The sequence below is a fragment of the Nelumbo lutea genome, chromosome 2, assembly GCF_056320005.1.
Source record: "Nelumbo lutea isolate HS-2025 chromosome 2, American lotus-T2T, whole genome shotgun sequence".
NCBI lineage: Eukaryota > Viridiplantae > Streptophyta > Magnoliopsida > Proteales > Nelumbonaceae > Nelumbo > Nelumbo lutea.
This window is the reverse complement of record NC_142685.1, coordinates 51,371,796-51,385,382: the sequence shown is the minus strand read 5'-3', so window position 1 is coordinate 51,385,382 and position 13,587 is coordinate 51,371,796.

Sequence of the window (13,587 nt, the reverse complement as noted above, 5' to 3'; positions counted from 1 at the left end):
CCTCACCGCACCTTAGGAATTTTCCCTTAGGCTCTGTTTGATTTGCTAGAAAGAGGTGGGAAAGATGGAATATTCCTAAAATATTCCACTTTCCCGTATTTGTTTTGTGAGACACACGAAAATGGGATGGGAAAATAGGGGGGACGTACTTTCTCAAAAAACTGGGATTTGGAGTCGCACTGTTGAGAAAATAAAGGGAAAGAATATCGGGCTTGCTTTTTAAAAGAGTTCGTTGTCTGTCTTCTCCACCTCCTATGCCCAATAGCAAACATCCAAGCTTCCGGTGACATTTTCAGATAGATGGTTGTCTCCACTTCCTATGCTGCAATCACAGTGGGCCTGGCTGCCATGGTTTCCGACAACCAATGCCAATGCTCGCTCGCTCTCTCTCTCTCTCTCTCTCTCTCTCTTCAGCGTTTGATTTCCTTCTACCATTTTACTTCGATCAAGATATAACCTATTTTTTCTTGAAAAAACAGAGCTCTTTTCTTCTCTTCAACTCTCCATCTCGTACTCTGTTACTCCCGTCTACTACATGGATATTACTGTTCTCCTAATACAATGATTTCCACCAAATGTTTCCAAACACCACTATCGTTCCTTCGGTTAAAATTGTGATTTTCATAAATTATTTCCAAATGCACTCAACTCATTCTGATAATTAATTATTTTCAGAATTTATCCAACTATAGAACAAATAGATGCCCTTCAACAGTAACAGATACAATGTTCAAAGCCCAGAAACCAATAAACGAATCCCAACTTTGGCAAGCCAGTAGTGTTGAAGCCCAGCTTTAAATCTCCTTTAAACCTGAAAAATTGCAATCACCCACCATATGTTCGACCAAGTTCCCTGTCAAACACCTTCACTTGGAACAGTCTCATCCAAGCCCATGTCACCAGTCGTGATCCCTATCGTCTAATTTGGAGCCTATGGGCACTTGAAATTACTACGGGAAGAAAAAGAATTTATGAATCATGATACTATAGGACAAAGTGGATTAAAGTGCCTTCTCACAAATGCCATTTCATGGATAGCAATGGTCCGTTGTTATGTGAAAACTTATGGATTCAATGAGTTTGAAACTTTTTAGAGGGACAACTGATTTTTGGAGGTAAATAGTTTTATTTTCAATTCTGATTTATGTCTTGTTTTCTCTTAATAATTTTCTCATAAACCAAATGATGAAAAATGAAAACTTCACACTTTCTCATCCCATCCCATTCCATCCTTTCCCATCCCACAAACCAAACAGAACCTTAATAAAACAACCGTCTCCTGACCACATTGCTGAGGGAAAGCTAGAAAGAAGTCTAACTACATCTGCATAAATGGGGAACTGATCTGGTACACGACCTAATCATAAAAAAGGATGCAAGCTAATTGTTAGAGGATATATGAACACTTTTATGCCCGGCCGAGTTGCCCATCAAGAAGAGTGATTTGAAGGGATCTCTCCATTCTCTCCAAAAAGAGGTCTGCAGCCTTTGCACTATAACCAAAAAATATAATAGAGAAAGCAAAAAGATAAAGGAGATTAGAGAGTAGACATAGAAGAAGCCCTCCAGGCCTCCACGATCAAAACATACTCATAAGTAGAGTGATAAGTGTGGCAGATGGTAACAATTTCATCTCAAGCATCTGTTTCGAGCTAAGAAGCTTCCTCTCTGGAGATGGGGAAGCTTTGATGTTTGTGGCCTGCAGACTACTAACTTACATGAGCAAACCTGCAACTCAATTATCCATGTCTACGTGTGATTTTGCCTTCTGGGTGCGATCCTCACCATGAGTGCTCGTAAACGACAGAGATTTGAGACAAATAGCAGGCCCCTATTGTCCTGCCATAACTTATAGAATTGATCCAAATTTACTTAAAGAGTTTCCATTTGAGTGTCAGATAAGAGTCTTCGCTGCAAATTAGTCCAGGCAGTTAGCCGTCCGTCGGTCCATCTAGGTCCTTCATTTCATGTTCATCAAATGTGTAATGTTAGGTATTACCAAAAAGTAATGTTAGGTATTTAGATATGTAAGTGGTGAAAAATAAAATAAAGGAGTTATCCTCAGCAGTTAGCAATTCTCTTTCTCTTTCTGGGTATGTCTGCTCGCGAAGGTCCGTGCAGAGGTGTCTAGTATCTTGAGTAAGTTTGGATTTAAAACCGCAAGAATTTCATCCCCCGAATTCGGTGGCAACAGATGCACAGGGGCGGAGAACAGTGAACAGTGAACAGTGAACAGTGACGATGAACAGTATGATGCGGAAACCATAGTTTGGACTGGAACAGTGCGGTGAATATTCATAGACCGGAATAATGGCGGTGAACAGTGGCGGGAACTTTTGTTTAGTTCTGACTAAGAACACTGGTTTTCTTTCTCTAGTTTTCTCTTTATGGCGGGGAATAGTGGCAGTGTTCAACAAAGGAGACAATGAATAGCGGCGGTGAACGGTAAAAATTTAGATGAAACTTAAGGGGCATTTGTGTCTTTTCCCTTGACACGTCACAGTGAGTCAATGCCGGGCACTATATCGTTGTAAAATGAATGTTCAATTACTACATTGTCGCATTTTAAAGCTGAACGTACTAAATTGGCATTCGGCCTAAAGTATAGGGTATTTATCGGGAAATTTTTTTTTCTTTTAAATTATAAAAATGCCATTCTCTCCATTCAACTCTCTCTCTTTTTCCTTACAAATTACAACAATGCCACTTTCTCCTATCAACTCTCTCCTTATAAATTACAAGAATGACATTCTCTCTCTTGCCATCTCTATCTCTCTCCTTATAAATTACAAGAATGTCGCTTTTTCTAACTAAGGGAGACCTCAACTTGGCATCTCGACTGCTAGGAGACCTACAATCAAAGGTAGTTGAGCTTGAGTTGAGTCGAGCTAGAACTCTCAAGTCTCTAATTCGAATCGAGCTCGACCTAGATGACACCTTGACCACTAAGAGAGACCTCAGCACAATACCTTGACAATTGAGGGAGACCTCAATTCGGTACCTCGTCAACTAAGGGAGACCTTAGCTCGACACCTCTCCTACTAGGGAAACCTCAACTCGACACTTTAGCAACTGAGGGATACCTCGGCTATTGAGGGAGAGCTTGGCTCAGCACCTCGGCTGCTAGGGAGACCTACAATCAAAGGTCTCATGAGCCTAATCAAGTGTGTACATAGGGTGTCACCTCGGCTCAGCACCTCGGTCACTGAGGGAGATCTCGTCTCAACACCTCGACAACCGAGCGAGACCTCAACTTGGCACCTTGTCAACTAAGGGAGACCTCAACTCGACATCTCGCCTTCTAGGGAAACCTCAGCTCAACACTTCAGCAACTAAGGGAGACCTCGATTTGGCACTTCGGCAATTGAGGGAGACCTTGGCTCGGCACTTCAGCTACTTGAGAGACTTGCAATCAAAGGTAGCCAAGCTCGAACTTCCAAGCTTTTGACTCGAGCCGAGTTCGAGCTCAAGCTCAAGTCTCTAATTCGAATCGGGCTTGAACTTGATAGTTTATGAGCGAGTCTTTGCAACACAGGGCCCCCTTCGCTAGTATATATATGCACAATGATGTGGCATAGTCTGAACCATTCAACCCAACCGATCGAACTAATGACCCGCAACCCAAGAGGCAAAAACGGCCTCGAGTCGGTTTTTAAAACATTGGCAAGTGATATTGCCCTTTTATCTTTTTTAGTTTTTTTCCTAAAACGTTCGATACAATGACTGTAAAGTTGGATTCTAATGGATTTCTTTGCCCTTTTAAGCCTTGGAATCAATGCTTACCAGACGTTACAAACCACACTATTATGATAGAAACACATTCAATCGTCCCAATGAAAAAGGAAAATAGTTGAGCAATACAATTATGAATGTTCATCTTTCTTTTTTCTGTCATTTGAATTGAAATGACCCTTGATAGAAAGGAATGCCAAAGTAAGGATACATTACATAATCAAACCCCATCCGCACCAAATCGAATAAGGTCACTTGAAACATGAAAAATGAAAATGTAGGGTCGGGGCCGCTTGTCGCTTGATGTAAAGTAAAGTTAAATCTTGGCCCGCAAGCATGAGCTGGTGGGTCTGGATCTTCTTCAATTTCCTATTCATATATTTTCATATGAACTAGCGAGTGGCGCCCGTGCTAATGCTGAGTAAGTGGGAGAATAAAAAAAAAAAAACAGAACAATAGAAGCTGTAGTTGTGGGATCTGAACCCGCGCTTCTATGAAAACAAAGAAAAGAAATACAAATTTTATATGCATGAGTACAAAAATGATTTTACAAAGTTACTAAACATATAATTCTTAAAAGAAATACAAATTTTATATGTATCATAATGGAACCATCTTACAAATAAAGTCATCAAACATGCTATTCATCTTGTGAACCAACAAGTTGTTTGTGGAATAATGCCTTCAACATATGAAACAATCCTCAAGGGAGCACTTATCAAATTTTACCATAACAGAAATACATCCTACGCAATTAGAAAGAAACATCGATGATAATAAAGCCCCTATCTAATTTGAACTTAATTTAACTTCACTCAGCCTATCAAAAAACAATCACTCAAATGGCCACTATGGTTTACTTTTAAATTTAACATTCTACATATCCAAAATGAAAATTAGTTAATGAATAGGCAGCCAATACCAATTTGGCTATCCATGGAAGGAGAAGTAATTTAACATTTATGCTTGAATCACAACAAAATTATAGTAAGAAACTTGAAAAGGTTAAACCAAACAAAGACAAGGCATGCAACAAATCTTAAGACAACTTGAACATGTAGCAAGAAAATACTTAAATAAAAATCACAAGGGAAACCCAAGTAGAGAACCGAAACCATTTGGCAAAGCCACATCATAAAATGCATGCAAAACGGATTATGCATGTTCGAAAAAACCAGAACAAACAGAGAAGAAATACGATGAAGAGCCGAGATCTTAAAAATCCTACAAAATAGATCAAATAAAAGGAAGAAGATACCATGTGTCACAGGTTAGATACAGGGAGATTGAGATTTGATGGTAACCTGCAAAAAAAAAATATATATATATATATATATATATATATATGATATCTCGGATGGAAAAAGAAAGAAGATAATTTATTCAATAGAAGAGTCAACATAGACCCATAAAGGAATCAAGGGAGATGATAGAAGAGGAGAAGCTCCTCCTAATATTTTTGGATGAGGTGGGGAGTTACATACTGGGGGAGCGGGTGCCTTGTTGACAATTGTACTTGAAGAAAGCTGCAACAACAAATACAACCTCATTAAAACAATTAAGAACGCTTCAATAATAGGCGGTGCTCGATTCCACTTTGATTCCAAAAAGAGAGGACTATTAAAGTTATAGGCGAGATAAAAATGTAGAAGAGAGAAAAAATAAAAAAATAAAAGAATTCTTTGTATTGCTTGAATGACCTATCGACCAGGCTGAGATGTGGTACATAAAGAATAAAAATAATAAAAGAAATTAAGAATAGAATAGATAGTTGCCTATGTGCAAAGATTGTTAATTAATTCTCTTTCTAATTTAGTGGTTACCAAATATGTATGAGAGCCTTCATTAGTAACTGATATTTTTTGAGGAGAATTTTCATTGGCAACTGCTAAAGATCCTTTATTGGTAGTTACTAAGTTAAACTGAGAGCCTCCATTAGTAACTACCAAACTTGTAGAGTTACATTCTGGAGAGCTTTCCTTAATACACCCCCTCAAGTGAAACTGGGTTAGAAGCACATGAAGCTTAGATTGGAGAAAATCAAATCGAGATGGAGCAAGAGGTTTGGTAAAGATGTCGTCCAGCTGATCATCAGTAGAAATATACCGGATGTCCAAACTTTTATGGAGACTATGATCATGCAAAAAATGAAAGTCCACTTCGATGTGCTTGGTATGAGCATGAAACACCAGATGCGCTACTGGATACGTGGCGTCAATATTATCACAGTAAAGAATAGGTGGAACAGACTAATGAATACCTAAATCCCGTAGTATAGACTGAAGCCACAGTATTTCGGTTGTGGTGTTAGCTAATGAGCAAAATTCGGCTTCAGTGCTAGAATGAGCAATGGTGGGCTATTTCTTCACACTCTAAGAGATTAAATGAGACCCAAGAAAAATACCATAGCCGCCAGTAGACCAGCGGTCATCAGGGCAATCGACCCAATCAACATCTAAAAAAGCAACTAAATACCCAGGAGAATTAGAAGCAAAAAATAGCCATTACTCAATTGTGCCTTTGAGATAACGCAAAATGTGTTTCACTACCGTCCAATGACCATTGGGCGGGTTCTGAAAGAATTAACAAGCCTTGTTCACCGCAAATGCCACATCCGGTCGTGTGAGTGTAACATACTGTAGGGCCCCAACAATGCTGCGATACGAAGTAGGATCAAGAAGCGGGTCTCCTTGAAATTTAGACAATTTGGACGTGGGAGCCATAGGTGTGGTCAAGGGTTTAGAGGCTGCCAGATTGGCTTTCTATAGGAGGTCCAAAATGTAACACCTCTGAGAAAGAAATAGCCCAATCTTGTTTCGATGAGTTTCTACTCCAAGAAAATAGTGTAGAGATTTGAGGTCCTTAAGAGAGAAACTCCGAGACAAATCCAAAATGAATTGAGAAATATGAGTAGCAGAAGAAACAGTAACAATAATATCATCAACATAAACCAAAATATATAGAGAAATATTATATTTGGTGTAAATGGAGAGAGGGATCACACTAAGAACTTCTGAAACTAAGACCATGAAGTTTACTACTGAGTCAAGAGAACCAAGCCTGAGGGGCTTGACGAAGACCATAGAGAGCCTTTTTAAGCTTGCAGACATAATCTAGACGTGTATGATCCTCAAAACCCTAGGGCTATTTCATATAAATATTTTATTGAATAAATCCATTCAAGAAGGCATTGTGAACATCTAGCTGCTTAATGTCCCATCCTTGTGAGGTGACCAAAGATAAAACCGTATAGACAATGGCTGGCTTAACAACAGGGTTAAAAGTGTTAGTGAAGTCAACACCAGGAACTTGAGAGAAACCCTGAGCTACTAGCTGTACGAGAGCATGAAATTCAAATGCCATAGTAGTAAGCCAGTGAGTAGACATGGACGCTTGAGAGTAGGAAGTTGGTTCTACATCACTCTAACTACCATCTGCAAGTAGTTTTTCAAGTAAAGGATACCTTGTGGTAGTTTGCGCATGGTGGAAACTCATGGAACAAGTAGTCATAGAATGTGTCCATACAACTGGAGCAGGAAGAACAGGTGTGGCATCCAGAATCTCTTGAATCAACCATGTTCTTTAACGTGGTTGATCTGTCTAATTATCAACATGAAATAAAGATTCATTAGTATCAATTGAAAATGAACTTGCAATTATACCTTATTAAAGAAAGGGAGAATAGGTAGCAGGGTGATTGATGCAGAATTCAAAGGTTTAGAATGATTCATCTCTTAAGAGATTCCTAGAAACTATTTCTCATAAAAAACCACATGTAATGAATAAATAAAAATCATAAAAGAAACAAAAAATAGAATAGTGGTGTCAAATCTGCAAAGATTATTAATTAATCTTTCTAATTTAGTGGTGTCAAATCTGTATGAAAGCCTTTATTAATTATTAATAACAGCTAGGAGGAGATCTTTCATTGAATGCTAAATATAACCTAGACCGAGAGCTTCTTTTAATAAAAGCTTTACTTAATAAGGTGGTGCAAGAATGATTCAATAAACATTGAAGCTATAAATGGTGCTCGGTTCCACACAGAGAACTACTGAAGATCTAGGCGGTGATCGGTTCCACCAGAAAATTTGAACGTAGAGAATTCCACCAAAAAGAGAAAACAAAAACCAGCGGCAAAACTTGGCTAAGAAGGCAAGAACCACCTATAGAACATAGGTGATCACATGTCTAGTCAATTAAGTAGTCAAGTCTACAGACAAACACATGATTACCCCTATAATCCTCAACCGAGATTGAGAAGCCACTTGGTTCCACCACCAGGCTTCAGCAATGCACGTACAAGGTGTGCACGTGAGGTTCCCGAGGAGCGGTGTCCTCATGTCGCTACCACCCCTGAAACTAAAGCCAGCTATTAGTTAGTGGGGACGGGGATGGAGAGAGGCTCCCACCCCGTTGCCATTCCTAATAGTTTCAGGCCTTTCACCACTCTCAATCACTCATTCACTCTCTCTCTCTCATTCTTTTTCTTCTTCATTAGTCATTCCCTCGATAATATGTTTTTCACCACCACCCCTCTTCTCAGCTATCAGCCAGTCTCGATCCCACCCGGCCCTCAGTTGTTGGTCAGCTTGTCATGCCTCACAGCTCGAGACGCCCGGTGCGTCCGGTTAAAAGTGTGCCTCACTCGAGATGCCTGATTAAAACTGTATCAACGCCCGATTAAAAGTGTGCCTCAACAGTTCGAGACTTCCGGTTAAAATCGTCTCTCAGCATCGGGTGTCAACCTCCGATTAAAAGCATGCCCTCAGCAGCTCGAGACCTCCGGTTAAAAGCGTCATGAGCAGCGAGAGACCTTCGGTTAAAAGCGGCCGGCCCTCGCATGCTCAGCAATGTTAAGCATACCCTTGACCCACACACTCTGCTTGTAAATACCATTCTATGGAAAAAAAGATTCCATTTGACTAACAGACAAGCATCGTCTGTATGCCCTTTTCCTTGTTTAGGATATAAATATATATATATGTATATAGTGTGTGTCTGGTAGCATACATGCTGAATGGAAAGTGATGGTGCGCGATATAGATGTTCTTAGCTAGAGGGTAGTTCAGACGTCCGATGCTTATTTGATCATCCGGGGTGGTTTATCCAGTGTGAACACTGATGTGTAAATCAGTACTCTTAAGTTTGACAGTAAATAGGTTAATGAGCAATTAATTGCACACACCTTAAGTAGTTTGGGTTGATATCCTTATATGCATGAGCTGTCGTATGCCTTACCAAACGCCTCGGAGAATAGCCATTCCCTTAAATGGGGGAATGTTATTTTAACAGGAATGGAAATAAAATTTAATTCTGTTCAGTTAAACAATTGAAATCGAAATAACCCATTCTGATTATAATTCCAGACCCCTATCTCCACTAACCAAACAGGCCTAAAACACTGTAAATACCAATTTTAAAATCTAAACTCTAAACCTTTAAATAGTTAGCCCTAACGTAAAGTAGACTTTAAACTCTAAACCCTAAAATTAGTGTATAAAATGAATAGGATGCATGTCAAGTATTTTTTCCATTTGAAAAGAATGTAAATACAAATTTACACAGTTCATACATATAAGCTCCATTTGTATTTGCACTGAACATATTACTCTTTGCATTTTTCCCAAATGAATAATTTATAGGTAGATTCGGAGTCCATTTGGATATACTCTAGCTAAATTTTCAACCCAACCCATGTTGCATAATACATAGAAGGGGTGGCCCACCAACCAAGTAGCCCATGTAAGGCAATATTTTTTTTCTACCTTCTGAAACAAATAGAAAAAGCAAAAGGAAATAAAAAGGAAAGGACAAAAAGGCTTTGTGTAGTAAGTAATAAGGTAACAGTGTATCAACATGGTTTTAGACAAGCTTTCTTTATATTTCTTTTCTTTGTTTTTAAGAGCTAAGAGGGCAAGTCTCATTTGACCAAACATTTGGAGATTGTATTGTAAAATAAAATAAACTAGACAACTAGACAATATTGGGCCTTGGATTATAAGATTTGGACAGCCGTTTGGGACCCCATTACTTGGCCTGGACCTCAAGATCAGGACAAAGTGATCAAATAGACCAGAAAAGCAATACTTTGACCCAATTAAAATATACAAAAGAATTAATGTTAACCTTAACAGATAAACTTTACAAAATCTATTAAATTAACCAATTTAAAGGGGGGAATTGGAAAAGAAGAATAGTCCTGGAATTCAGAGGCAAAGGCACTTTGAGCTAGAGAGAGAGAGAGAATAACCCAGTCACAGAAGTGATAAGAAAGAGCAAGACTCTACAGTAGTTGCAAATCCTTTGAATGAAGAAAGACTCCAATCCAATCATGCATGTATAGTTGGTGCATTATCCCACTAAATTCAAAAGGGGGTGGTCCCCAAAACGGTCAACTGATTAGTTGGCAAAACGATTATTAATTCTTGATTATTGCAATCTCATTGCTGAGGGAACATATATATGGATATGGCCATTGTTTGGATAGAAATAATATTGGAAGATAAAACTAGAAGAAAAGACAGAGTCAGAGATACATGTACACCATTTTCTTTTTCTTTTTGATAAATGAGTTACATGTACACCATTACACCCTGGTTGTGGGACTAAGGACTCCGTAGCAGTACGACAGTTTTGAGGCATTTATAACCCAGCTACGACCTACGACCTGAATAAAAATAATTATCAGAGAATTGGATCCATTTAACTGGGCCAAAATTCAACTTTACAGAATACTACATTAATTATTAAAGCTCAAAGCCTTATGGAATGCATGGATCAGAAACCTAAATGTCATCTCATATTGGTTGAGGTTGACCTCATCCTTTGAACATATATAGGTAACTTGAGCAGTACTCTGGACTGGATGAACCGATTCTGTACCTGGACCCAAAAAACGATGCATCATCCCATGTGTACATGAGTATAAAATATTAGATTAATTTCTTCACACATCCATCATCCCATGTGCTACACTAGATTGGTCGTGCAGAGGAAGCAATGTCTTAATTAAGATGGTATTATTAATTTTATTATTATTTTATGACTTATCTCCATGTTACATAAATCAAGTGGGCTGTGATTATTCTTCTGCCATGACTTAAACTTAGTGCTCCTCCTTTTTCTCTCTGTCTCTTGTTGCAGCGATTCGTTCGAGGTATATATGAACGATTTATACCGTCTTGGTCTTCCTCATGACTACAAGATTGGATCCAGCCGGTTAGAATGGTCACAAAATTTGGCATTGGCACTATTTCATTCTATGTTGAGTTTTTTGCCTATTCCTTTGTCCATTCCAAAGTTCGAAAAGCATTTTATTTTTTTGGTTCTGATTGAATCAGTATCAGTTCAGTGAATCAGTGATAATTTAATGAGGCACCGCCAGTCATATATAGAGGGATAGGTCATAGGGAGAGGGCCCCCAAAGTCCAATCCAGGCTTCACCCAATTCACCACAAATTACTAGTTGAAACTTGGAATCAATATAACTTGACTTAACCCATGATAAAAAGAATAAATTTCCATTGGAATAACAAGTTAACAACTATTACATTTTATGAGAGAAAATTCTTCATGAATAATATAGAGAAGCGTCAAATATACAAACGGTGAAATGATACACATGTTAAATAGGAGACACCATAGGGATGCCCCATTACATCTTCACAGTATATTGAGAACATCTCTTGATAATACTGTTATCATTCTTGATTTATCATCCAAAAATATTCCTAATACACAATAGAGATGTGCGGTATAACATTGTGAGGGGCAGTCTTCTGGGGACTGATTTGAATTCGTCAAATAGATTTTAGCCTTCACTCGAGCCGCTTTCATTGGCAGGCTTCAGCCTCCAGTTTGGTTATAAATGGATGCAAAGTCCAGTTGGTGTCAGATTATGGTGTTTTTGTGTCCCGATCCCCACTGTAATTATGTAGTGGCTAACCTGAAATTTTTATTGCTTTGTTTCTTATCGAATATTAAATGAGATTTTAAGGAGGTGGGGCTATTAATGGGTGAAAGTTAGGATTAATTTAATTTGCATAAGAAATAGGAATCGGAATTGAAATTATCTATTTTTATAATCTGAGTAATTCAGACAGGAATGAGAATAAAAATTAAAATCAATATGAATAAAATTCCATTCCCACAGCAAGGGGAGAGAATAGTCATTCCCCTCAAATGAGGAAATACCATTCGATAAAAATGGGAACGGGATTTCAGTTTCGCCCAACCAAACAATTAATATTAGAATAGCCGTTCCGATTCCAATTCTAAATCCTTATTTTCGTAAATCAAATAGGATATTAAATTTGATAAATTATTATACCCTTAAATATTTATCATATAATGATTTTATTCATATTAAAGGACAAAGTAACAAAACATTCAATTTAGCAATTTCAGCTGTTTTGAATAACCTGTCAAATCCACAACATTGTTCCTCGTTACTTGCAAAAAATACTGGTACCACATGCGGTTAAAGAATGAACAAGCAAGCTTTTAAATTTTGAAAATTTCAATTCAGTCATTTCACACTTCACATCCAAAATCTAAAATGGATTGCCTTAAGAAGAAAACTATTGGGTTTTAATTATTTTATTATTAACGTTTACATTTATTAATTTTGATGTCGTATCATAAATTTGGCGAAATATATAAAAATAATTAGCCAAAAGCCCTAATGCTCGGTTTGGAAAAAATATAAATACAAAATTGTAGAGTGTAAAACCTCATATTATATGTTGGATTTTAATCTTACAAGATTAAATCTAATGGTTTTGATTAGTCAATTACATGAGAAATTGTATCTATACATTTAATTTAAAAATCAGTTTTCTCTTACAAAAAAAAAAAAAAAAAAACCCAATTTTGAACTTGTCCCACATTGGATAATTATAAGTTTTGTTTTCATTATTTCAATGAGAGTTGATTTACACTCCTTAAAATTAGTAGATGAGAGTATGGGGATTTGATACCGCACAACGCGCGCATGTGTGTAACGCAATGAGGTGCTTTAGAGACGCACTTTGCTAGCACTTCATGTGGCTCGCGATGGGTGGCTCTGGTTTTGGTGTGTTGGTGACCGTTGATGAGATCAACGGTCATGATTTGATCAGGTGTGATCAAGAGGCACAATTCAAAATTAACAGTCACCAACTGTTAACTACTTTTTAAACAGTCACAATATTTGAAATTGTGATTGTTCAAGGTGTCTTCCCTAAACCAGCACCTACCTTTTTTTCATACCTCTTCACAAATTATTTAAGGAGCATGAATCAGACTCTAAATCACACAATTTCGAAATTCACTCTCTCTCTCTCAATCCGGTCTACTACAGTCTCACAAAAGGTTTCTTTGGAGACTCTTCAACTTTGCTGGTTACAGATTCTCGCCCAAGGCTCTATTGTATCCTGGGAACGAATTTGCCTGTAACCCAACAGCAGACTCAGTAAAACTGAGTGGGGGCAAATAACGTTCTAAAGACAGTGTCTTCAGACGCGTCTCAGAGCTTCTTCTCCAAAGTTACAGTGACCCCATCTTCCCTAACAATTTTACAACGTTATTTTGCAATGGAGATGGAAGCAAACATGACTTCGATCAAGATGATGAACCAAGATCTTGTTCGACTAGACCAGTTCAATGGAGCAAATTTCAGCCGATGGTAAGACAAGATGATCCTCTTTCTGACCACACTGAAGCTATACTATCTGTTGGACCCGAATCTGCAGTCACTTCCTGAACCCACTAACAAAGACTCAGAGAAACTAAAGAAGGAAAGAGCAAAACGAGAAGATGACTCACTTCTGTGCCGAGGACACGTAATGAATGCTTTATCAGATCGGCTCTACA